Here is a 20,039-nt window from a genome sequence, read left to right on the forward strand (position 1 = left end):
ACTGTTGTTTGTAATTTAGCCGTTGAAATACAGGTGCTAACCCAACATGTTAGAATTGCCAGTGAAGAAAAGTAAAGTTACCTTCAGGCTTTAGGAACCTCTCTTGCCAATGCTAAGAACTGCTTCAATTTTAGAAAAAGAAACTTCTGATTATCTTTGACACGTTTTAAAGGATTAGGAAAAAGATGAAAAGCAGCTTACGGCCATACCTCTCTGGTTCCGCCCGATCTCGTCTGATCTCGGAAGCTAAGCAGAGCAGGGCCTGGTTAGTACCTGGATGGAAGACCGCCTGGGAATCCCAGGTGCCGTAAGCTTTTTAACTTCTCTCTCTGAAAGCCGCCCAGCGCCGTAGATTGTACACCTACACAATTGTAAAAAAAAATTCACATTGTAGAAGAGATGCAATAGGAAGAAGATGAAAGGTGGCTTACGTCCATACCATCGTCAGGCCATTTGAGGTGGCGGGGACTGCAATGGCCATTCACCGATTGGCTGGGACTCCTGGGCGGGTCTTCTCTAGTCCATCCAATTTTCGGCATGGGATGTCACAGCCTTCTTTGCATACCCTTATTTAACCCACACAAAGATGCCAACGGCAGGCGTGTCATAATTCATTGACGCATTATAAAGGATTAGGAAAAAGATAAAAAGCAGCTTACGGCCATACCTCTCTGGTTCCGCCCGATCTCGTCTGATCTCGGAAGCTAAGCAGAGCAGGGCCTGGTTAGTACCTGGATGGAAGACCGCCTGGGAATCCCAGGTGCCGTAAGCTTTTTCACTTCTCTCTCCGAAAGCCGCCGAGCGCCGCAGATTGTACACCTGTTTTAACGTTGGATATGAAAGGAAATTAGACAATATTATCCAAAATGATTCCGTTTCATGATTGCTAAATTAGTGTTGGTCAACATTTACCATTGGCATACTGTTGTTTGTAATTTAGCCGTTGAAATACAGGTGCTAACCCAACATGTTAGAATTGCCAGTGAAGAAAAGTAAAGTTACCTTCAGGCTTTAGGAACCTCTCTTGCCAATGCTAAGAACTGCTTCAATTTTAGAAAAAGAAACTTCTGATTATCTTTGACACGTTTTAAAGGATTAGGAAAAAGATGAAAAGCAGCTTACGGCCATACCTCTCTGGTTCCGCCCGATCTCGTCTGATCTCGGAAGCTAAGCAGAGCAGGGCCTGGTTAGTACCTGGATGGAAGACCGCTTGGGAATCCCAGGTGCCGTAAGCTTTTTAACTTCTCTCTCTGAAAGCCGCCCAGCGCCGTAGATTGTACACCTACACAATTGTAAAAAAAAATTCACATTGTAGAAGAGATGCAATAGGAAGAAGATGAAAGGTGGCTTACGTCCATACCATCGTCAGGCCATTTGAGGTGGCGGGGACTGCAATGGCCATTCACCGATTGGCTGGGACTCCTGGGCGGGTCTTCTCTAGTCCATCCAATTTTCGGCATGGGATGTCACAGCCTTCTTTGCATACCCTTATTTAACCCACACAAAGATGCCAACGGCAGGCGTGTCATAATTCATTGACGCATTATAAAGGATTAGGAAAAAGATAAAAAGCAGCTTACGGCCATACCTCTCTGGTTCCGCCCGATCTCGTCTGATCTCGGAAGCTAAGCAGAGCAGGGCCTGGTTAGTACCTGGATGGAAGACCGCCTGGGAATCCCAGGTGCCGTAAGCTTTTTCACTTCTCTCTCCGAAAGCCGCCGAGCGCCGCAGATTGTACACCTGTTTTAACGTTGGATATGAAAGGAAATTAGACAATATTATCCAAAATGATTCCGTTTCATGATTGCTAAATTAGTGTTGGTCAACATTTACCATTGGCATACTGTTGTTTGTAATTTAGCCGTTGAAATACAGGTGCTAACCCAACATGTTAGAATTGCCAGTGAAGAAAAGTAAAGTTACCTTCAGGCTTTAGGAACCTCTCTTGCCAATGCTAAGAACTGCTTCAATTTTAGAAAAAGAAACTTCTGATTATCTTTGACACGTTTTAAAGGATTAGGAAAAAGATGAAAAGCAGCTTACGTCCATACCTCTCTGGTTCCGCCCGATCTCGTCTGATCTCGGAAGCTAAGCAGAGCAGGGCCTGGTTAGTACCTGGATGGAAGACCGCCTGGGAATCCCAGGTGCCGTAAGCTTTTTCACTTCTCTCTCTGAAAGCCGCCCAGCGCCGTAGATTGTACACCTACACAATTGTAAAAAAAAATTCACATTGTAGAAGAGATGCAATAGGAAGAAGATGAAAGGTGGCTTACGTCCATACCATCGTCAGGCCATTTGAGGTGGCGGGGACTGCAATGGCCATTCACCGATTGGCTGGGACTCCTGGGCGGGTCTTCTCTAGTCCATCCAATTTTCGGCATGGGATGTCACAGCCTTCTTTGCATACCCTTATTTAACCCACACAAAGATGCCAACGGCAGGCGTGTCATAATTCATTGACGCATTATAAAGGATTAGGAAAAAGATAAAAAGCAGCTTACGGCCATAACTCTCTGGTTCCGCCCGATCTCGTCTGATCTCGGAAGCTAAGCAGAGCAGGGCCTGGTTAGTACCTGGATGGAAGACCGCCTGGGAATCCCAGGTGCCGTAAGCTTTTTCACTTCTCTCTCCGAAAGCCGCCGAGCGCCGCAGATTGTACACCTGTTTTAACGTTGGATATGAAAGGAAATTAGACAATATTATCCAAAATGATTCCGTTTCATGATTGCTAAATTAGTGTTGGTCAACATTTACGATTGGCATACTGTTGTTTGTAATTTAGCCGTTGAAATACAGGTGCTAACCCAACATGTTAGAATTGCCAGTGAAGAAAAGTAAAGTTACCTTCAGGCTTTAGGAACCTCTCTTGCCAATGCTAAGAACTGCTTCAATTTTAGAAAAAGAAACTTCTGATTATCTTTGACACGTTTTAAAGGATTAGGAAAAAGATGAAAAGCAGCTTACGTCCATACCTCTCTGGTTCCGCCCGATCTCGTCTGTTCTCGGAAGCTAAGCAGAGCAGGGCCTGGTTAGTACCTGGATGGAAGACCGCCTGGGAATCCCAGGTGCCGTAAGCTTTTTCACTTCTCTCACCGAAAGCCGCCGAGCGCCGCAGATTGTACACCTACAAATTACAAAAAGTATATCACATTGTTGAAGAGATGCATGTTTAGTGTTGTTTTAACGTTGGATATGAAAGGCAATTAGACAATATTATCCAAAATGATTCCGTTTCATGGTTGCTAAATTAGTGTTGATCAACATTTAACAATTGGCATACTTTTGTTTGTAATTTAGCCGTTGAAATACAGGTGCTAACCCAACATGTTAGAATTGCCAGTGAAGAAAAGTAAAGTTACCTTCAGGCTTTAGAAACCTCTCTTGCCAATCCTAAGAACTGCTTCAATTTTAGAAAAAGAAACTCTTCTGATTATCTTTGACGCATTATAAAGGATTAGGAAAAAGATAAAAAGCAGCTTACGGCCATACCTCTCTGGTTCCGCCCGATCTCGTCTGATCTCGGAAGCTAAGCAGAGCAGGGCCTGGTTAGTACCTGGATGGAAGACCGCCTGGGAATCCCAGGTGCCGTAAGCTTTTTCACTTCTCTCTGAAAGCTGCAGAGCGCCGCAGATTGTACACCTACAAATTACAAAAAGTATATCACATTGTTGAAGAGATGCATGTTTAGTGTTGTTTTAACGTTGGATATGAAAGGAAATTAGACAATATTATCCAAAATGATTCCGTTTCATGATTGCTAAATTGGTGTTGATCAACATTTTACGATTGGCATACTATTGTTTGTAATTTAGCCGTTGAAATACAGGTGCTAACCAAACATGTTAGATTTACCAGTGAAGAAAAGTAAAGTTACCTTCAGGTTTTAGGAACCTCTCTTGCCAATGCTAAGAACTGCTTCAATTTTAGAAAAAGAAACTTCTGATTATCTTTGACACGTTTTAAAGGATTAGGAAAAAGATAAAAAGCAGCTTACAGCCATACCTCTCTGGTTCCGCCCGATCTCGTCTGATCTCGGAAGCTAAGCAGAGCGGGGCCTGGTTAGTACCTGGATGGAAGACCGCCTGGGAATCCCAGGTGCCGTAAGCTTTTTCACTTCTCTCACCGAAAGCCGCCGAGCGCCGCAGATTGTACACCTACAAATTACAAAAAGTATATCACATTGTTGAAGAGATGCATGTTTAGTGTTGTTTTAACGTTGGATATGAAAGGCAATTAGACAATATTATCCAAAATGATTCCGTTTCATGGTTGCTAAATTAGTGTTGATCAACATTTAACAATTGGCATACTTTTGTTTGTAATTTAGCCGTTGAAATACAGGTGCTAACCCAACATGTTAGAATTGCCAGTGAAGAAAAGTAAAGTTACCTTCAGGCTTTAGGAACCTCTCTTGCCAATGCTAAGAACTGCTTCAATTTTAGAAAAAGAAACTTCTGATTATCTTTGACACGTTTTAAAGGATTAGGAAAAAGATAAAAAGCAGCTTACAGCCATACCTCTCTGGTTCCGCCCGATCTCGTCTGATCTCGGAAGCTAAGCAGAGCGGGGCCTGGTTAGTACCTGGATGGAAGACCGCCTGGGAATCCCAGGTGCCGTAAGCTTTTTCACTTCTCTCACCGAAAGCCGCCGAGCGCCGCAGATTGTACACCTACAAATTACAAAAAGTATATCACATTGTTGAAGAGATGCATGTTTAGTGTTGTTTTAACGTTGGATATGAAAGGCAATTAGACAATATTATCCAAAATGATTCCGTTTCATGGTTGCTAAATTAGTGTTGATCAACATTTAACAATTGGCATACTTTTGTTTGTAATTTAGCCGTTGAAATACAGGTGCTAACCCAACATGTTAGAATTGCCAGTGAAGAAAAGTAAAGTTACCTTCAGGTTTTAGAAACCTCTCTTGCCAATGCTAAGAACTGCTTCAATTTTAGAAAAAGAAACTTCTGATTATCTTTGACACGTTTTAAAGGATTAGGAAAAAGATGAAAAGCAGCTTACGGCCATACCTCTCTGGTTCCGCCCGATCTCGTCTGATCTCGGAAGCTAAGCAGAGCAGGGCCTGGTTAGTACCTGGATGGAAGACCGCCTGGGAATCCCAGGTGCCGTAAGCTTTTTAACTTCTCTCTCTGAAAGCCGCCCAGCGCCGTAGATTGTACACCTACACAATTGTAAAAAAAAATTCACATTGTAGAAGAGATGCAATAGGAAGAAGATGAAAGGTGGCTTACGTCCATACCATCGTCAGGCCATTTGAGGTGGCGGGGACTGCAATGGCCATTCACCGATTGGCTGGGACTCCTGGGCGGGTCTTCTCTAGTCCATCCAATTTTCGGCATGGGATGTCACAGCCTTCTTTGCATACCCTTATTTAACCCACACAAAGATGCCAACGGCAGGCGTGTCATAATTCATTGACGCATTATAAAGGATTAGGAAAAAGATAAAAAGCAGCTTACGGCCATACCTCTCTGGTTCCGCCCGATCTCGTCTGATCTCGGAAGCTAAGCAGAGCAGGGCCTGGTTAGTACCTGGATGGAAGACCGCCTGGGAATCCCAGGTGCCGTAAGCTTTTTCACTTCTCTCTCCGAAAGCCGCCGAGCGCCGCAGATTGTACACCTGTTTTAACGTTGGATATGAAAGGAAATTAGACAATATTATCCAAAATGATTCCGTTTCATGATTGCTAAATTAGTGTTGGTCAACATTTACCATTGGCATACTGTTGTTTGTAATTTAGCCGTTGAAATACAGGTGCTAACCCAACATGTTAGAATTGCCAGTGAAGAAAAGTAAAGTTACCTTCAGGCTTTAGGAACCTCTCTTGCCAATGCTAAGAACTGCTTCAATTTTAGAAAAAGAAACTTCTGATTATCTTTGACACGTTTTAAAGGATTAGGAAAAAGATGAAAAGCAGCTTACGGCCATACCTCTCTGGTTCCGCCCGATCTCGTCTGATCTCGGAAGCTAAGCAGAGCAGGGCCTGGTTAGTACCTGGATGGAAGACCGCCTGGGAATCCCAGGTGCCGTAAGCTTTTTAACTTCTCTCTCTGAAAGCCGCCCAGCGCCGTAGATTGTACACCTACACAATTGTAAAAAAAAATTCACATTGTAGAAGAGATGCAATAGGAAGAAGATGAAAGGTGGCTTACGTCCATACCATCGTCAGGCCATTTGAGGTGGCGGGGACTGCAATGGCCATTCACCGATTGGCTGGGACTCCTGGGCGGGTCTTCTCTAGTCCATCCAATTTTCGGCATGGGATGTCACAGCCTTCTTTGCATACCCTTATTTAACCCACACAAAGATGCCAACGGCAGGCGTGTCATAATTCATTGACGCATTATAAAGGATTAGGAAAAAGATAAAAAGCAGCTTACGGCCATACCTCTCTGGTTCCGCCCGATCTCGTCTGATCTCGGAAGCTAAGCAGAGCAGGGCCTGGTTAGTACCTGGATGGAAGACCGCCTGGGAATCCCAGGTGCCGTAAGCTTTTTCACTTCTCTCTCCGAAAGCCGCCGAGCGCCGCAGATTGTACACCTGTTTTAACGTTGGATATGAAAGGAAATTAGACAATATTATCCAAAATGATTCCGTTTCATGATTGCTAAATTAGTGTTGGTCAACATTTACCATTGGCATACTGTTGTTTGTAATTTAGCCGTTGAAATACAGGTGCTAACCCAACATGTTAGAATTGCCAGTGAAGAAAAGTAAAGTTACCTTCAGGCTTTAGGAACCTCTCTTGCCAATGCTAAGAACTGCTTCAATTTTAGAAAAAGAAACTTCTGATTATCTTTGACACGTTTTAAAGGATTAGGAAAAAGATGAAAAGCAGCTTACGGCCATACCTCTCTGGTTCCGCCCGATCTCGTCTGATCTCGGAAGCTAAGCAGAGCAGGGCCTGGTTAGTACCTGGATGGAAGACCGCTTGGGAATCCCAGGTGCCGTAAGCTTTTTAACTTCTCTCTCTGAAAGCCGCCCAGCGCCGTAGATTGTACACCTACACAATTGTAAAAAAAAATTCACATTGTAGAAGAGATGCAATAGGAAGAAGATGAAAGGTGGCTTACGTCCATACCATCGTCAGGCCATTTGAGGTGGCGGGGACTGCAATGGCCATTCACCGATTGGCTGGGACTCCTGGGCGGGTCTTCTCTAGTCCATCCAATTTTCGGCATGGGATGTCACAGCCTTCTTTGCATACCCTTATTTAACCCACACAAAGATGCCAACGGCAGGCGTGTCATAATTCATTGACGCATTATAAAGGATTAGGAAAAAGATAAAAAGCAGCTTACGGCCATACCTCTCTGGTTCCGCCCGATCTCGTCTGATCTCGGAAGCTAAGCAGAGCAGGGCCTGGTTAGTACCTGGATGGAAGACCGCCTGGGAATCCCAGGTGCCGTAAGCTTTTTCACTTCTCTCTCCGAAAGCCGCCGAGCGCCGCAGATTGTACACCTGTTTTAACGTTGGATATGAAAGGAAATTAGACAATATTATCCAAAATGATTCCGTTTCATGATTGCTAAATTAGTGTTGGTCAACATTTACCATTGGCATACTGTTGTTTGTAATTTAGCCGTTGAAATACAGGTGCTAACCCAACATGTTAGAATTGCCAGTGAAGAAAAGTAAAGTTACCTTCAGGCTTTAGGAACCTCTCTTGCCAATGCTAAGAACTGCTTCAATTTTAGAAAAAGAAACTTCTGATTATCTTTGACACGTTTTAAAGGATTAGGAAAAAGATGAAAAGCAGCTTACGTCCATACCTCTCTGGTTCCGCCCGATCTCGTCTGATCTCGGAAGCTAAGCAGAGCAGGGCCTGGTTAGTACCTGGATGGAAGACCGCCTGGGAATCCCAGGTGCCGTAAGCTTTTTCACTTCTCTCTCTGAAAGCCGCCCAGCGCCGTAGATTGTACACCTACACAATTGTAAAAAAAAATTCACATTGTAGAAGAGATGCAATAGGAAGAAGATGAAAGGTGGCTTACGTCCATACCATCGTCAGGCCATTTGAGGTGGCGGGGACTGCAATGGCCATTCACCGATTGGCTGGGACTCCTGGGCGGGTCTTCTCTAGTCCATCCAATTTTCGGCATGGGATGTCACAGCCTTCTTTGCATACCCTTATTTAACCCACACAAAGATGCCAACGGCAGGCGTGTCATAATTCATTGACGCATTATAAAGGATTAGGAAAAAGATAAAAAGCAGCTTACGGCCATACCTCTCTGGTTCCGCCCGATCTCGTCTGATCTCGGAAGCTAAGCAGAGCAGGGCCTGGTTAGTACCTGGATGGAAGACCGCCTGGGAATCCCAGGTGCCGTAAGCTTTTTCACTTCTCTCTCCGAAAGCCGCCGAGCGCCGCAGATTGTACACCTGTTTTAACGTTGGATATGAAAGGAAATTAGACAATATTATCCAAAATGATTCCGTTTCATGATTGCTAAATTAGTGTTGGTCAACATTTACGATTGGCATACTGTTGTTTGTAATTTAGCCGTTGAAATACAGGTGCTAACCCAACATGTTAGAATTGCCAGTGAAGAAAAGTAAAGTTACCTTCAGGCTTTAGGAACCTCTCTTGCCAATGCTAAGAACTGCTTCAATTTTAGAAAAAGAAACTTCTGATTATCTTTGACACGTTTTAAAGGATTAGGAAAAAGATGAAAAGCAGCTTACGTCCATACCTCTCTGGTTCCGCCCGATCTCGTCTGTTCTCGGAAGCTAAGCAGAGCAGGGCCTGGTTAGTACCTGGATGGAAGACCGCCTGGGAATCCCAGGTGCCGTAAGCTTTTTCACTTCTCTCACCGAAAGCCGCCGAGCGCCGCAGATTGTACACCTACAAATTACAAAAAGTATATCACATTGTTGAAGAGATGCATGTTTAGTGTTGTTTTAACGTTGGATATGAAAGGCAATTAGACAATATTATCCAAAATGATTCCGTTTCATGGTTGCTAAATTAGTGTTGATCAACATTTAACAATTGGCATACTTTTGTTTGTAATTTAGCCGTTGAAATACAGGTGCTAACCCAACATGTTAGAATTGCCAGTGAAGAAAAGTAAAGTTACCTTCAGGCTTTAGAAACCTCTCTTGCCAATCCTAAGAACTGCTTCAATTTTAGAAAAAGAAACTCTTCTGATTATCTTTGACGCATTATAAAGGATTAGGAAAAAGATAAAAAGCAGCTTACGGCCATACCTCTCTGGTTCCGCCCGATCTCGTCTGATCTCGGAAGCTAAGCAGAGCAGGGCCTGGTTAGTACCTGGATGGAAGACCGCCTGGGAATCCCAGGTGCCGTAAGCTTTTTCACTTCTCTCTGAAAGCTGCAGAGCGCCGCAGATTGTACACCTACAAATTACAAAAAGTATATCACATTGTTGAAGAGATGCATGTTTAGTGTTGTTTTAACGTTGGATATGAAAGGAAATTAGACAATATTATCCAAAATGATTCCGTTTCATGATTGCTAAATTGGTGTTGATCAACATTTTACGATTGGCATACTATTGTTTGTAATTTAGCCGTTGAAATACAGGTGCTAACCAAACATGTTAGATTTACCAGTGAAGAAAAGTAAAGTTACCTTCAGGTTTTAGGAACCTCTCTTGCCAATGCTAAGAACTGCTTCAATTTTAGAAAAAGAAACTTCTGATTATCTTTGACACGTTTTAAAGGATTAGGAAAAAGATAAAAAGCAGCTTACAGCCATACCTCTCTGGTTCCGCCCGATCTCGTCTGATCTCGGAAGCTAAGCAGAGCGGGGCCTGGTTAGTACCTGGATGGAAGACCGCCTGGGAATCCCAGGTGCCGTAAGCTTTTTCACTTCTCTCACCGAAAGCCGCCGAGCGCCGCAGATTGTACACCTACAAATTACAAAAAGTATATCACATTGTTGAAGAGATGCATGTTTAGTGTTGTTTTAACGTTGGATATGAAAGGCAATTAGACAATATTATCCAAAATGATTCCGTTTCATGGTTGCTAAATTAGTGTTGATCAACATTTAACAATTGGCATACTTTTGTTTGTAATTTAGCCGTTGAAATACAGGTGCTAACCCAACATGTTAGAATTGCCAGTGAAGAAAAGTAAAGTTACCTTCAGGTTTTAGAAACCTCTCTTGCCAATGCTAAGAACTGCTTCAATTTTAGAAAAAGAAACTTCTGATTATCTTTGACACGTTTTAAAGGATTAGGAAAAAGATGAAAAGCAGCTTACGGCCATACCTCTCTGGTTCCGCCCGATCTCGTCTGATCTCGGAAGCTAAGCAGAGCAGGGCCTGGTTAGTACCTGGATGGAAGACCGCCTGGGAATCCCAGGTGCCGTAAGCTTTTTAACTTCTCTCTCTGAAAGCCGCCCAGCGCCGTAGATTGTACACCTACACAATTGTAAAAAAAAATTCACATTGTAGAAGAGATGCAATAGGAAGAAGATGAAAGGTGGCTTACGTCCATACCATCGTCAGGCCATTTGAGGTGGCGGGGACTGCAATGGCCATTCACCGATTGGCTGGGACTCCTGGGCGGGTCTTCTCTAGTCCATCCAATTTTCGGCATGGGATGTCACAGCCTTCTTTGCATACCCTTATTTAACCCACACAAAGATGCCAACGGCAGGCGTGTCATAATTCATTGACGCATTATAAAGGATTAGGAAAAAGATAAAAAGCAGCTTACGGCCATACCTCTCTGGTTCCGCCCGATCTCGTCTGATCTCGGAAGCTAAGCAGAGCAGGGCCTGGTTAGTACCTGGATGGAAGACCGCCTGGGAATCCCAGGTGCCGTAAGCTTTTTCACTTCTCTCTCCGAAAGCCGCCGAGCGCCGCAGATTGTACACCTGTTTTAACGTTGGATATGAAAGGAAATTAGACAATATTATCCAAAATGATTCCGTTTCATGATTGCTAAATTAGTGTTGGTCAACATTTACCATTGGCATACTGTTTATTGTAATTTAGCCGTTGAAATACAGGTGCTAACCCAACATGTTAGAATTGCCAGTGAAGAAAAGTAAAGTTACCTTCAGGCTTTAGGAACCTCTCTTGCCAATGCTAAGAACTGCTTCAATTTTAGAAAAAGAAACTTCTGATTATCTTTGACACGTTTTAAAGGATTAGGAAAAAGATGAAAAGCAGCTTACGGCCATACCTCTCTGGTTCCGCCCGATCTCGTCTGATCTCGGAAGCTAAGCAGAGCAGGGCCTGGTTAGTACCTGGATGGAAGACCGCCTGGGAATCCCAGGTGCCGTAAGCTTTTTAACTTCTCTCTCTGAAAGCCGCCCAGCGCCGTAGATTGTACACCTACACAATTGTAAAAAAAAATTCACATTGTAGAAGAGATGCAATAGGAAGAAGATGAAAGGTGGCTTACGTCCATACCATCGTCAGGCCATTTGAGGTGGCGGGGACTGCAATGGCCATTCACCGATTGGCTGGGACTCCTGGGCGGGTCTTCTCTAGTCCATCCAATTTTCGGCATGGGATGTCACAGCCTTCTTTGCATACCCTTATTTAACCCACACAAAGATGCCAACGGCAGGCGTGTCATAATTCATTGACGCATTATAAAGGATTAGGAAAAAGATAAAAAGCAGCTTACGGCCATACCTCTCTGGTTCCGCCCGATCTCGTCTGATCTCGGAAGCTAAGCAGAGCAGGGCCTGGTTAGTACCTGGATGGAAGACCGCCTGGGAATCCCAGGTGCCGTAAGCTTTTTCACTTCTCTCTCCGAAAGCCGCCGAGCGCCGCAGATTGTACACCTGTTTTAACGTTGGATATGAAAGGAAATTAGACAATATTATCCAAAATGATTCCGTTTCATGATTGCTAAATTAGTGTTGGTCAACATTTACCATTGGCATACTGTTGTTTGTAATTTAGCCGTTGAAATACAGGTGCTAACCCAACATGTTAGAATTGCCAGTGAAGAAAAGTAAAGTTACCTTCAGGCTTTAGGAACCTCTCTTGCCAATGCTAAGAACTGCTTCAATTTTAGAAAAAGAAACTTCTGATTATCTTTGACACGTTTTAAAGGATTAGGAAAAAGATGAAAAGCAGCTTACGGCCATACCTCTCTGGTTCCGCCCGATCTCGTCTGATCTCGGAAGCTAAGCAGAGCAGGGCCTGGTTAGTACCTGGATGGAAGACCGCCTGGGAATCCCAGGTGCCGTAAGCTTTTTAACTTCTCTCTCTGAAAGCCGCCCAGCGCCGTAGATTGTACACCTACACAATTGTAAAAAAAAATTCACATTGTAGAAGAGATGCAATAGGAAGAAGATGAAAGGTGGCTTACGTCCATACCATCGTCAGGCCATTTGAGGTGGCGGGGACTGCAATGGCCATTCACCGATTGGCTGGGACTCCTGGGCGGGTGTTCTCTAGTCCATCCAATTTTCGGCATGGGATGTCACAGCCTTCTTTGCATACCCTTATTTAACCCACACAAAGATGCCAACGGCAGGCGTGTCATAATTCATTGACGCATTATAAAGGATTAGGAAAAAGATAAAAAGCAGCTTACGGCCATACCTCTCTGGTTCCGCCCGATCTCGTCTGATCTCGGAAGCTAAGCAGAGCAGGGCCTGGTTAGTACCTGGATGGAAGACCGCCTGGGAATCCCAGGTGCCGTAAGCTTTTTCACTTCTCTCTCCGAAAGCCGCCGAGCGCCGCAGATTGTACACCTGTTTTAACGTTGGATATGAAAGGAAATTAGACAATATTATCCAAAATGATTCCGTTTCATGATTGCTAAATTAGTGTTGGTCAACATTTACGATTGGCATACTGTTGTTTGTAATTTAGCCGTTGAAATACAGGTGCTAACCCAACATGTTAGAATTGCCAGTGAAGAAAAGTAAAGTTACCTTCAGGCTTTAGGAACCTCTCTTGCCAATGCTAAGAACTGCTTCAATTTTAGAAAAAGAAACTTCTGATTATCTTTGACACGTTTTAAAGGATTAGGAAAAAGATGAAAAGCAGCTTACGTCCATACCTCTCTGGTTCCGCCCGATCTCGTCTGTTCTCGGAAGCTAAGCAGAGCAGGGCCTGGTTAGTACCTGGATGGAAGACCGCCTGGGAATCCCAGGTGCCGTAAGCTTTTTCACTTCTCTCACCGAAAGCCGCCGAGCGCCGCAGATTGTACACCTACAAATTACAAAAAGTATATCACATTGTTGAAGAGATGCATGTTTAGTGTTGTTTTAACGTTGGATATGAAAGGCAATTAGACAATATTATCCAAAATGATTCCGTTTCATGGTTGCTAAATTAGTGTTGATCAACATTTAACAATTGGCATACTTTTGTTTGTAATTTAGCCGTTGAAATACAGGTGCTAACCCAACATGTTAGAATTGCCAGTGAAGAAAAGTAAAGTTACCTTCAGGCTTTAGAAACCTCTCTTGCCAATCCTAAGAACTGCTTCAATTTTAGAAAAAGAAACTCTTCTGATTATCTTTGACGCATTATAAAGGATTAGGAAAAAGATAAAAAGCAGCTTACGGCCATACCTCTCTGGTTCCGCCCGATCTCGTCTGATCTCGGAAGCTAAGCAGAGCAGGGCCTGGTTAGTACCTGGATGGAAGACCGCCTGGGAATCCCAGGTGCCGTAAGCTTTTTCACTTCTCTCTGAAAGCTGCAGAGCGCCGCAGATTGTACACCTACAAATTACAAAAAGTATATCACATTGTTGAAGAGATGCATGTTTAGTGTTGTTTTAACGTTGGATATGAAAGGAAATTAGACAATATTATCCAAAATGATTCCGTTTCATGATTGCTAAATTGGTGTTGATCAACATTTTACGATTGGCATACTATTGTTTGTAATTTAGCCGTTGAAATACAGGTGCTAACCAAACATGTTAGATTTACCAGTGAAGAAAAGTAAAGTTACCTTCAGGTTTTAGGAACCTCTCTTGCCAATGCTAAGAACTGCTTCAATTTTAGAAAAAGAAACTTCTGATTATCTTTGACACGTTTTAAAGGATTAGGAAAAAGATAAAAAGCAGCTTACAGCCATACCTCTCTGGTTCCGCCCGATCTCGTCTGATCTCGGAAGCTAAGCAGAGCGGGGCCTGGTTAGTACCTGGATGGAAGACCGCCTGGGAATCCCAGGTGCCGTAAGCTTTTTCACTTCTCTCTCTGAAAGCCGCCGAGCGCCGCAGATTGTACACCTACAAATTACAAAAAGTATATCACATTGTTGAAGAGATGCATGTTTAGTGTTGTTTTAACGTTGGATATGAAAGGCAATTAGACAATATTATCCAAAATGATTCCGTTTCATGGTTGCTAAATTAGTGTTGATCAACATTTAACAATTGGCATACTTTTGTTTGTAATTTAGCCGTTGAAATACAGGTGCTAACCCAACATGTTAGAATTGCCAGTGAAGAAAAGTAAAGTTACCTTCAGGTTTTAGAAACCTCTCTTGCCAATGCTAAGAACTGCTTCAATTTTAGAAAAAGAAACTTCTGATTATCTTTGACACGTTTTAAAGGATTAGGAAAAAGATGAAAAGCAGCTTACGGCCATACCTCTCTGGTTCCGCCCGATCTCGTCTGATCTCGGAAGCTAAGCAGAGCAGGGCCTGGTTAGTACCTGGATGGAAGACCGCCTGGGAATCCCAGGTGCCGTAAGCTTTTTAACTTCTCTCTCTGAAAGCCGCCCAGCGCCGTAGATTGTACACCTACACAATTGTAAAAAAAAATTCACATTGTAGAAGAGATGCAATAGGAAGAAGATGAAAGGTGGCTTACGTCCATACCATCGTCAGGCCATTTGAGGTGGCGGGGACTGCAATGGCCATTCACCGATTGGCTGGGACTCCTGGGCGGGTCTTCTCTAGTCCATCCAATTTTCGGCATGGGATGTCACAGCCTTCTTTGCATACCCTTATTTAACCCACACAAAGATGCCAACGGCAGGCGTGTCATAATTCATTGACGCATTATAAAGGATTAGGAAAAAGATAAAAAGCAGCTTACGGCCATACCTCTCTGGTTCCGCCCGATCTCGTCTGATCTCGGAAGCTAAGCAGAGCAGGGCCTGGTTAGTACCTGGATGGAAGACCGCCTGGGAATCCCAGGTGCCGTAAGCTTTTTCACTTCTCTCTCCGAAAGCCGCCGAGCGCCGCAGATTGTACACCTGTTTTAACGTTGGATATGAAAGGAAATTAGACAATATTATCCAAAATGATTCCGTTTCATGATTGCTAAATTAGTGTTGGTCAACATTTACCATTGGCATACTGTTTATTGTAATTTAGCCGTTGAAATACAGGTGCTAACCCAACATGTTAGAATTGCCAGTGAAGAAAAGTAAAGTTACCTTCAGGCTTTAGGAACCTCTCTTGCCAATGCTAAGAACTGCTTCAATTTTAGAAAAAGAAACTTCTGATTATCTTTGACACGTTTTAAAGGATTAGGAAAAAGATGAAAAGCAGCTTACGGCCATACCTCTCTGGTTCCGCCCGATCTCGTCTGATCTCGGAAGCTAAGCAGAGCAGGGCCTGGTTAGTACCTGGATGGAAGACCGCCTGGGAATCCCAGGTGCCGTAAGCTTTTTCACTTCTCTCTGAAAGCTGCAGAGCGCCGCAGATTGTACACCTACAAATTACAAAAAGTATATCACATTGTTGAAGAGATGCATGTTTAGTGTTGTTTTAACGTTGGATATGAAAGGCAATTAGACAATATTATCCAAAATGATTCCGTTTCATGGTTGCTAAATTAGTGTTGATCAACATTTAACAATTGGCATACTTTTGTTTGTAATTTAGCCGTTGAAATACAGGTGCTAACCCAACATGTTAGAATTGCCAGTGAAGAAAAGTAAAGTTACCTTCAGGTTTTAGAAACCTCTCTTGCCAATGCTAAGAACTGCTTCAATTTTAGAAAAAGAAACTTCTGATTATCTTTGACACGTTTTAAAGGATTAGGAAAAAGATGAAAAGCAGCTTACGGCCATACCTCTCTGGTTCCGCCCGATCTCGTCTGATCTCGGAAGCTAAGCAGAGCAGGGCCTGGTTAGTACCTGGATGGAAGACCGCCTGGGAATCCCAGGTGCCGTAAGCTTTTTAACTTCTCTCTCTGAAAGCCGCCCAGCGCCGTAGATTGTACACCTACACAATTGTAAAAAAAAATTCACATTGTAGAAGAGATGCAATAGGAAGAAGATGAAAGGTGGCTTACGTCCATACCATCGTCAGGCCATTTGAGGTGGCGGGGACTGCAATGGCCATTCACCGATTGGCTGGGACTCCTGGGCGGGTGTTCTCTAGTCCATCCAATTTTCGGCATGGGATGTCACAGCCTTCTTTGCATACCCTTATTTAACCCACACAAAGATGCCAACGGCAGGCGTGTCATAATTCATTGACGCATTATAAAGGATTAGGAAAAAGATAAAAAGCAGCTTACGGCCATACCTCTCTGGTTCCGCCCGATCTCGTCTGATCTCGGAAGCTAAGCAGAGCAGGGCCTGGTTAGTACCTGGATGGAAGACCGCCTGGGAATCCCAGGTGCCGTAAGCTTTTTCACTTCTCTCTCCGAAAGCCGCCGAGCGCCGCAGATTGTACACCTGTTTTAACGTTGGATATGAAAGGAAATTAGACAATATTATCCAAAATGATTCCGTTTCATGATTGCTAAATTAGTGTTGGTCAACATTTACCATTGGCATACTGTTGTTTGTAATTTAGCCGTTGAAATACAGGTGCTAACCCAACATGTTAGAATTGCCAGTGAAGAAAAGTAAAGTTACCTTCAGGCTTTAGGAACCTCTCTTGCCAATGCTAAGAACTGCTTCAATTTTAGAAAAAGAAACTTCTGATTATCTTTGACACGTTTTAAAGGATTAGGAAAAAGATGAAAAGCAGCTTACGGCCATACCTCTCTGGTTCCGCCCGATCTCGTCTGATCTCGGAAGCTAAGCAGAGCAGGGCCTGGTTAGTACCTGGATGGAAGACCGCCTGGGAATCCCAGGTGCCGTAAGCTTTTTAACTTCTCTCTCTGAAAGCCGCCCAGCGCCGTAGATTGTACACCTACACAATTGTAAAAAAAAATTCACATTGTAGAAGAGATGCAATAGGAAGAAGATGAAAGGTGGCTTACGTCCATACCATCGTCAGGCCATTTGAGGTGGCGGGGACTGCAATGGCCATTCACCGATTGGCTGGGACTCCTGGGCGGGTGTTCTCTAGTCCATCCAATTTTCGGCATGGGATGTCACAGCCTTCTTTGCATACCCTTATTTAACCCACACAAAGATGCCAACGGCAGGCGTGTCATAATTCATTGACGCATTATAAAGGATTAGGAAAAAGATAAAAAGCAGCTTACGGCCATACCTCTCTGGTTCCGCCCGATCTCGTCTGATCTCGGAAGCTAAGCAGAGCAGGGCCTGGTTAGTACCTGGATGGAAGACCGCCTGGGAATCCCAGGTGCCGTAAGCTTTTTCACTTCTCTCTCCGAAAGCCGCCGAGCGCCGCAGATTGTACACCTGTTTTAACGTTGGATATGAAAGGAAATTAGACAATATTATCCAAAATGATTCCGTTTCATGATTGCTAAATTAGTGTTGGTCAACATTTACGATTGGCATACTGTTGTTTGTAATTTAGCCGTTGAAATACAGGTGCTAACCCAACATGTTAGAATTGCCAGTGAAGAAAAGTAAAGTTACCTTCAGGCTTTAGGAACCTCTCTTGCCAATGCTAAGAACTGCTTCAATTTTAGAAAAAGAAACTTCTGATTATCTTTGACACGTTTTAAAGGATTAGGAAAAAGATGAAAAGCAGCTTACGTCCATACCTCTCTGGTTCCGCCCGATCTCGTCTGTTCTCGGAAGCTAAGCAGAGCAGGGCCTGGTTAGTACCTGGATGGAAGACCGCCTGGGAATCCCAGGTGCCGTAAGCTTTTTCACTTCTCTCACCGAAAGCCGCCGAGCGCCGCAGATTGTACACCTACAAATTACAAAAAGTATATCACATTGTTGAAGAGATGCATGTTTAGTGTTGTTTTAACGTTGGATATGAAAGGCAATTAGACAATATTATCCAAAATGATTCCGTTTCATGGTTGCTAAATTAGTGTTGATCAACATTTAACAATTGGCATACTTTTGTTTGTAATTTAGCCGTTGAAATACAGGTGCTAACCCAACATGTTAGAATTGCCAGTGAAGAAAAGTAAAGTTACCTTCAGGCTTTAGAAACCTCTCTTGCCAATCCTAAGAACTGCTTCAATTTTAGAAAAAGAAACTCTTCTGATTATCTTTGACGCATTATAAAGGATTAGGAAAAAGATAAAAAGCAGCTTACGGCCATACCTCTCTGGTTCCGCCCGATCTCGTCTGATCTCGGAAGCTAAGCAGAGCAGGGCCTGGTTAGTACCTGGATGGAAGACCGCCTGGGAATCCCAGGTGCCGTAAGCTTTTTCACTTCTCTCTGAAAGCTGCAGAGCGCCGCAGATTGTACACCTACAAATTACAAAAAGTATATCACATTGTTGAAGAGATGCATGTTTAGTGTTGTTTTAACGTTGGATATGAAAGGAAATTAGACAATATTATCCAAAATGATTCCGTTTCATGATTGCTAAATTGGTGTTGATCAACATTTTACGATTGGCATACTATTGTTTGTAATTTAGCCGTTGAAATACAGGTGCTAACCAAACATGTTAGATTTACCAGTGAAGAAAAGTAAAGTTACCTTCAGGTTTTAGGAACCTCTCTTGCCAATGCTAAGAACTGCTTCAATTTTAGAAAAAGAAACTTCTGATTATCTTTGACACGTTTTAGAAGGATTAGGAAAAAGATAAAAAGCAGCTTACAGCCATACCTCTCTGGTTCCGCCCGATCTCGTCTGATCTCGGAAGCTAAGCAGAGCGGGGCCTGGTTAGTACCTGGATGGAAGACCGCCTGGGAATCCCAGGTGCCGTAAGCTTTTTCACTTCTCTCTCTGAAAGCCGCCGAGCGCCGCAGATTGTACACCTACAAATTACAAAAAGTATATCACATTGTTGAAGAGATGCATGTTTAGTGTTGTTTTAACGTTGGATATGAAAGGCAATTAGACAATATTATCCAAAATGATTCCGTTTCATGGTTGCTAAATTAGTGTTGATCAACATTTAACAATTGGCATACTTTTGTTTGTAATTTAGCCGTTGAAATACAGGTGCTAACCCAACATGTTAGAATTGCCAGTGAAGAAAAGTAAAGTTACCTTCAGGTTTTAGAAACCTCTCTTGCCAATGCTAAGAACTGCTTCAATTTTAGAAAAAGAAACTTCTGATTATCTTTGACACGTTTTAAAGGATTAGGAAAAAGATGAAAAGCAGCTTACGGCCATACCTCTCTGGTTCCGCCCGATCTCGTCTGATCTCGGAAGCTAAGCAGAGCAGGGCCTGGTTAGTACCTGGATGGAAGACCGCCTGGGAATCCCAGGTGCCGTAAGCTTTTTAACTTCTCTCTCTGAAAGCCGCCCAGCGCCGTAGATTGTACACCTACACAATTGTAAAAAAAAATTCACATTGTAGAAGAGATGCAATAGGAAGAAGATGAAAGGTGGCTTACGTCCATACCATCGTCAGGCCATTTGAGGTGGCGGGGACTGCAATGGCCATTCACCGATTGGCTGGGACTCCTGGGCGGGTCTTCTCTAGTCCATCCAATTTTCGGCATGGGATGTCACAGCCTTCTTTGCATACCCTTATTTAACCCACACAAAGATGCCAACGGCAGGCGTGTCATAATTCATTGACGCATTATAAAGGATTAGGAAAAAGATAAAAAGCAGCTTACGGCCATACCTCTCTGGTTCCGCCCGATCTCGTCTGATCTCGGAAGCTAAGCAGAGCAGGGCCTGGTTAGTACCTGGATGGAAGACCGCCTGGGAATCCCAGGTGCCGTAAGCTTTTTCACTTCTCTCTCCGAAAGCCGCCGAGCGCCGCAGATTGTACACCTGTTTTAACGTTGGATATGAAAGGAAATTAGACAATA

The 20,039-nt window shown here is 43.5% G+C and overlaps 42 non-coding genes across 42 annotated transcripts; all 42 read left to right on the top strand.

Annotated features, from left to right (window-relative positions):
• Positions 1-195: 195 nt before the first annotated feature.
• Positions 196-314, top strand: LOC134122540 (5S ribosomal RNA). Its single transcript, XR_009954066.1, has one exon. It is a non-coding gene; the product is annotated as a 5S ribosomal RNA (ribosomal RNA).
• Positions 315-653: 339 nt separating this feature from the next.
• LOC134122541 (5S ribosomal RNA) lies at positions 654-772 on the top strand. The gene has a single exon (XR_009954067.1). It is a non-coding gene; the product is annotated as a 5S ribosomal RNA (ribosomal RNA).
• Positions 773-1,116: 344 nt separating this feature from the next.
• Positions 1,117-1,235, top strand: LOC134121447 (5S ribosomal RNA). Its single transcript, XR_009952988.1, has one exon. It is a non-coding gene; the product is annotated as a 5S ribosomal RNA (ribosomal RNA).
• Positions 1,236-1,574: 339 nt separating this feature from the next.
• LOC134122542 (5S ribosomal RNA) lies at positions 1,575-1,693 on the top strand. The gene has a single exon (XR_009954068.1). It is a non-coding gene; the product is annotated as a 5S ribosomal RNA (ribosomal RNA).
• Positions 1,694-2,037: 344 nt separating this feature from the next.
• On the top strand, positions 2,038-2,156 carry LOC134121683 (5S ribosomal RNA). The gene has a single exon (XR_009953224.1). It is a non-coding gene; the product is annotated as a 5S ribosomal RNA (ribosomal RNA).
• A 339-nt stretch (positions 2,157-2,495) lies between these two features.
• On the top strand, positions 2,496-2,614 carry LOC134121955 (5S ribosomal RNA). Its single transcript, XR_009953496.1, has one exon. It is a non-coding gene; the product is annotated as a 5S ribosomal RNA (ribosomal RNA).
• Positions 2,615-2,958: 344 nt separating this feature from the next.
• Positions 2,959-3,077, top strand: LOC134122152 (5S ribosomal RNA). The gene has a single exon (XR_009953693.1). It is a non-coding gene; the product is annotated as a 5S ribosomal RNA (ribosomal RNA).
• A 398-nt stretch (positions 3,078-3,475) lies between these two features.
• LOC134122544 (5S ribosomal RNA) lies at positions 3,476-3,594 on the top strand. The gene has a single exon (XR_009954069.1). It is a non-coding gene; the product is annotated as a 5S ribosomal RNA (ribosomal RNA).
• A 394-nt stretch (positions 3,595-3,988) lies between these two features.
• LOC134121998 (5S ribosomal RNA) lies at positions 3,989-4,107 on the top strand. Its single transcript, XR_009953539.1, has one exon. It is a non-coding gene; the product is annotated as a 5S ribosomal RNA (ribosomal RNA).
• Positions 4,108-4,503: 396 nt separating this feature from the next.
• LOC134121999 (5S ribosomal RNA) lies at positions 4,504-4,622 on the top strand. Its single transcript, XR_009953540.1, has one exon. It is a non-coding gene; the product is annotated as a 5S ribosomal RNA (ribosomal RNA).
• Positions 4,623-5,018: 396 nt separating this feature from the next.
• Positions 5,019-5,137, top strand: LOC134122545 (5S ribosomal RNA). Its single transcript, XR_009954070.1, has one exon. It is a non-coding gene; the product is annotated as a 5S ribosomal RNA (ribosomal RNA).
• Positions 5,138-5,476: 339 nt separating this feature from the next.
• LOC134122546 (5S ribosomal RNA) lies at positions 5,477-5,595 on the top strand. The gene has a single exon (XR_009954071.1). It is a non-coding gene; the product is annotated as a 5S ribosomal RNA (ribosomal RNA).
• A 344-nt stretch (positions 5,596-5,939) lies between these two features.
• On the top strand, positions 5,940-6,058 carry LOC134122547 (5S ribosomal RNA). Its single transcript, XR_009954072.1, has one exon. It is a non-coding gene; the product is annotated as a 5S ribosomal RNA (ribosomal RNA).
• A 339-nt stretch (positions 6,059-6,397) lies between these two features.
• On the top strand, positions 6,398-6,516 carry LOC134122548 (5S ribosomal RNA). Its single transcript, XR_009954073.1, has one exon. It is a non-coding gene; the product is annotated as a 5S ribosomal RNA (ribosomal RNA).
• A 344-nt stretch (positions 6,517-6,860) lies between these two features.
• On the top strand, positions 6,861-6,979 carry LOC134121448 (5S ribosomal RNA). Its single transcript, XR_009952989.1, has one exon. It is a non-coding gene; the product is annotated as a 5S ribosomal RNA (ribosomal RNA).
• A 339-nt stretch (positions 6,980-7,318) lies between these two features.
• LOC134122549 (5S ribosomal RNA) lies at positions 7,319-7,437 on the top strand. Its single transcript, XR_009954074.1, has one exon. It is a non-coding gene; the product is annotated as a 5S ribosomal RNA (ribosomal RNA).
• Positions 7,438-7,781: 344 nt separating this feature from the next.
• LOC134121684 (5S ribosomal RNA) lies at positions 7,782-7,900 on the top strand. Its single transcript, XR_009953225.1, has one exon. It is a non-coding gene; the product is annotated as a 5S ribosomal RNA (ribosomal RNA).
• A 339-nt stretch (positions 7,901-8,239) lies between these two features.
• On the top strand, positions 8,240-8,358 carry LOC134122550 (5S ribosomal RNA). Its single transcript, XR_009954075.1, has one exon. It is a non-coding gene; the product is annotated as a 5S ribosomal RNA (ribosomal RNA).
• A 344-nt stretch (positions 8,359-8,702) lies between these two features.
• Positions 8,703-8,821, top strand: LOC134122153 (5S ribosomal RNA). Its single transcript, XR_009953694.1, has one exon. It is a non-coding gene; the product is annotated as a 5S ribosomal RNA (ribosomal RNA).
• Positions 8,822-9,219: 398 nt separating this feature from the next.
• Positions 9,220-9,338, top strand: LOC134122552 (5S ribosomal RNA). Its single transcript, XR_009954077.1, has one exon. It is a non-coding gene; the product is annotated as a 5S ribosomal RNA (ribosomal RNA).
• Positions 9,339-9,732: 394 nt separating this feature from the next.
• Positions 9,733-9,851, top strand: LOC134122000 (5S ribosomal RNA). The gene has a single exon (XR_009953541.1). It is a non-coding gene; the product is annotated as a 5S ribosomal RNA (ribosomal RNA).
• Positions 9,852-10,247: 396 nt separating this feature from the next.
• On the top strand, positions 10,248-10,366 carry LOC134122553 (5S ribosomal RNA). Its single transcript, XR_009954078.1, has one exon. It is a non-coding gene; the product is annotated as a 5S ribosomal RNA (ribosomal RNA).
• Positions 10,367-10,705: 339 nt separating this feature from the next.
• LOC134122554 (5S ribosomal RNA) lies at positions 10,706-10,824 on the top strand. Its single transcript, XR_009954079.1, has one exon. It is a non-coding gene; the product is annotated as a 5S ribosomal RNA (ribosomal RNA).
• Positions 10,825-11,168: 344 nt separating this feature from the next.
• On the top strand, positions 11,169-11,287 carry LOC134122555 (5S ribosomal RNA). The gene has a single exon (XR_009954080.1). It is a non-coding gene; the product is annotated as a 5S ribosomal RNA (ribosomal RNA).
• Positions 11,288-11,626: 339 nt separating this feature from the next.
• On the top strand, positions 11,627-11,745 carry LOC134122556 (5S ribosomal RNA). Its single transcript, XR_009954081.1, has one exon. It is a non-coding gene; the product is annotated as a 5S ribosomal RNA (ribosomal RNA).
• A 344-nt stretch (positions 11,746-12,089) lies between these two features.
• Positions 12,090-12,208, top strand: LOC134122557 (5S ribosomal RNA). Its single transcript, XR_009954082.1, has one exon. It is a non-coding gene; the product is annotated as a 5S ribosomal RNA (ribosomal RNA).
• Positions 12,209-12,547: 339 nt separating this feature from the next.
• Positions 12,548-12,666, top strand: LOC134122558 (5S ribosomal RNA). Its single transcript, XR_009954083.1, has one exon. It is a non-coding gene; the product is annotated as a 5S ribosomal RNA (ribosomal RNA).
• A 344-nt stretch (positions 12,667-13,010) lies between these two features.
• Positions 13,011-13,129, top strand: LOC134122154 (5S ribosomal RNA). The gene has a single exon (XR_009953695.1). It is a non-coding gene; the product is annotated as a 5S ribosomal RNA (ribosomal RNA).
• Positions 13,130-13,527: 398 nt separating this feature from the next.
• LOC134122559 (5S ribosomal RNA) lies at positions 13,528-13,646 on the top strand. The gene has a single exon (XR_009954084.1). It is a non-coding gene; the product is annotated as a 5S ribosomal RNA (ribosomal RNA).
• A 394-nt stretch (positions 13,647-14,040) lies between these two features.
• Positions 14,041-14,159, top strand: LOC134122001 (5S ribosomal RNA). The gene has a single exon (XR_009953542.1). It is a non-coding gene; the product is annotated as a 5S ribosomal RNA (ribosomal RNA).
• Positions 14,160-14,555: 396 nt separating this feature from the next.
• Positions 14,556-14,674, top strand: LOC134122560 (5S ribosomal RNA). Its single transcript, XR_009954085.1, has one exon. It is a non-coding gene; the product is annotated as a 5S ribosomal RNA (ribosomal RNA).
• Positions 14,675-15,013: 339 nt separating this feature from the next.
• Positions 15,014-15,132, top strand: LOC134122561 (5S ribosomal RNA). The gene has a single exon (XR_009954086.1). It is a non-coding gene; the product is annotated as a 5S ribosomal RNA (ribosomal RNA).
• Positions 15,133-15,476: 344 nt separating this feature from the next.
• On the top strand, positions 15,477-15,595 carry LOC134122563 (5S ribosomal RNA). Its single transcript, XR_009954088.1, has one exon. It is a non-coding gene; the product is annotated as a 5S ribosomal RNA (ribosomal RNA).
• Positions 15,596-15,989: 394 nt separating this feature from the next.
• On the top strand, positions 15,990-16,108 carry LOC134122564 (5S ribosomal RNA). Its single transcript, XR_009954089.1, has one exon. It is a non-coding gene; the product is annotated as a 5S ribosomal RNA (ribosomal RNA).
• Positions 16,109-16,447: 339 nt separating this feature from the next.
• On the top strand, positions 16,448-16,566 carry LOC134122565 (5S ribosomal RNA). The gene has a single exon (XR_009954090.1). It is a non-coding gene; the product is annotated as a 5S ribosomal RNA (ribosomal RNA).
• Positions 16,567-16,910: 344 nt separating this feature from the next.
• On the top strand, positions 16,911-17,029 carry LOC134122566 (5S ribosomal RNA). Its single transcript, XR_009954091.1, has one exon. It is a non-coding gene; the product is annotated as a 5S ribosomal RNA (ribosomal RNA).
• Positions 17,030-17,368: 339 nt separating this feature from the next.
• LOC134122567 (5S ribosomal RNA) lies at positions 17,369-17,487 on the top strand. The gene has a single exon (XR_009954092.1). It is a non-coding gene; the product is annotated as a 5S ribosomal RNA (ribosomal RNA).
• Positions 17,488-17,831: 344 nt separating this feature from the next.
• LOC134122155 (5S ribosomal RNA) lies at positions 17,832-17,950 on the top strand. The gene has a single exon (XR_009953696.1). It is a non-coding gene; the product is annotated as a 5S ribosomal RNA (ribosomal RNA).
• A 398-nt stretch (positions 17,951-18,348) lies between these two features.
• LOC134122568 (5S ribosomal RNA) lies at positions 18,349-18,467 on the top strand. Its single transcript, XR_009954093.1, has one exon. It is a non-coding gene; the product is annotated as a 5S ribosomal RNA (ribosomal RNA).
• A 395-nt stretch (positions 18,468-18,862) lies between these two features.
• On the top strand, positions 18,863-18,981 carry LOC134122003 (5S ribosomal RNA). The gene has a single exon (XR_009953544.1). It is a non-coding gene; the product is annotated as a 5S ribosomal RNA (ribosomal RNA).
• A 396-nt stretch (positions 18,982-19,377) lies between these two features.
• LOC134122569 (5S ribosomal RNA) lies at positions 19,378-19,496 on the top strand. The gene has a single exon (XR_009954094.1). It is a non-coding gene; the product is annotated as a 5S ribosomal RNA (ribosomal RNA).
• A 339-nt stretch (positions 19,497-19,835) lies between these two features.
• LOC134122570 (5S ribosomal RNA) lies at positions 19,836-19,954 on the top strand. Its single transcript, XR_009954095.1, has one exon. It is a non-coding gene; the product is annotated as a 5S ribosomal RNA (ribosomal RNA).
• The last annotated feature ends 85 nt before the right edge of the window (positions 19,955-20,039 follow it).

The sequence above is a fragment of the Pungitius pungitius genome, unplaced genomic scaffold (assembly GCF_949316345.1).
Source record: "Pungitius pungitius unplaced genomic scaffold, fPunPun2.1 scaffold_28, whole genome shotgun sequence".
Lineage (NCBI taxonomy): Eukaryota > Metazoa > Chordata > Actinopteri > Perciformes > Gasterosteidae > Pungitius > Pungitius pungitius.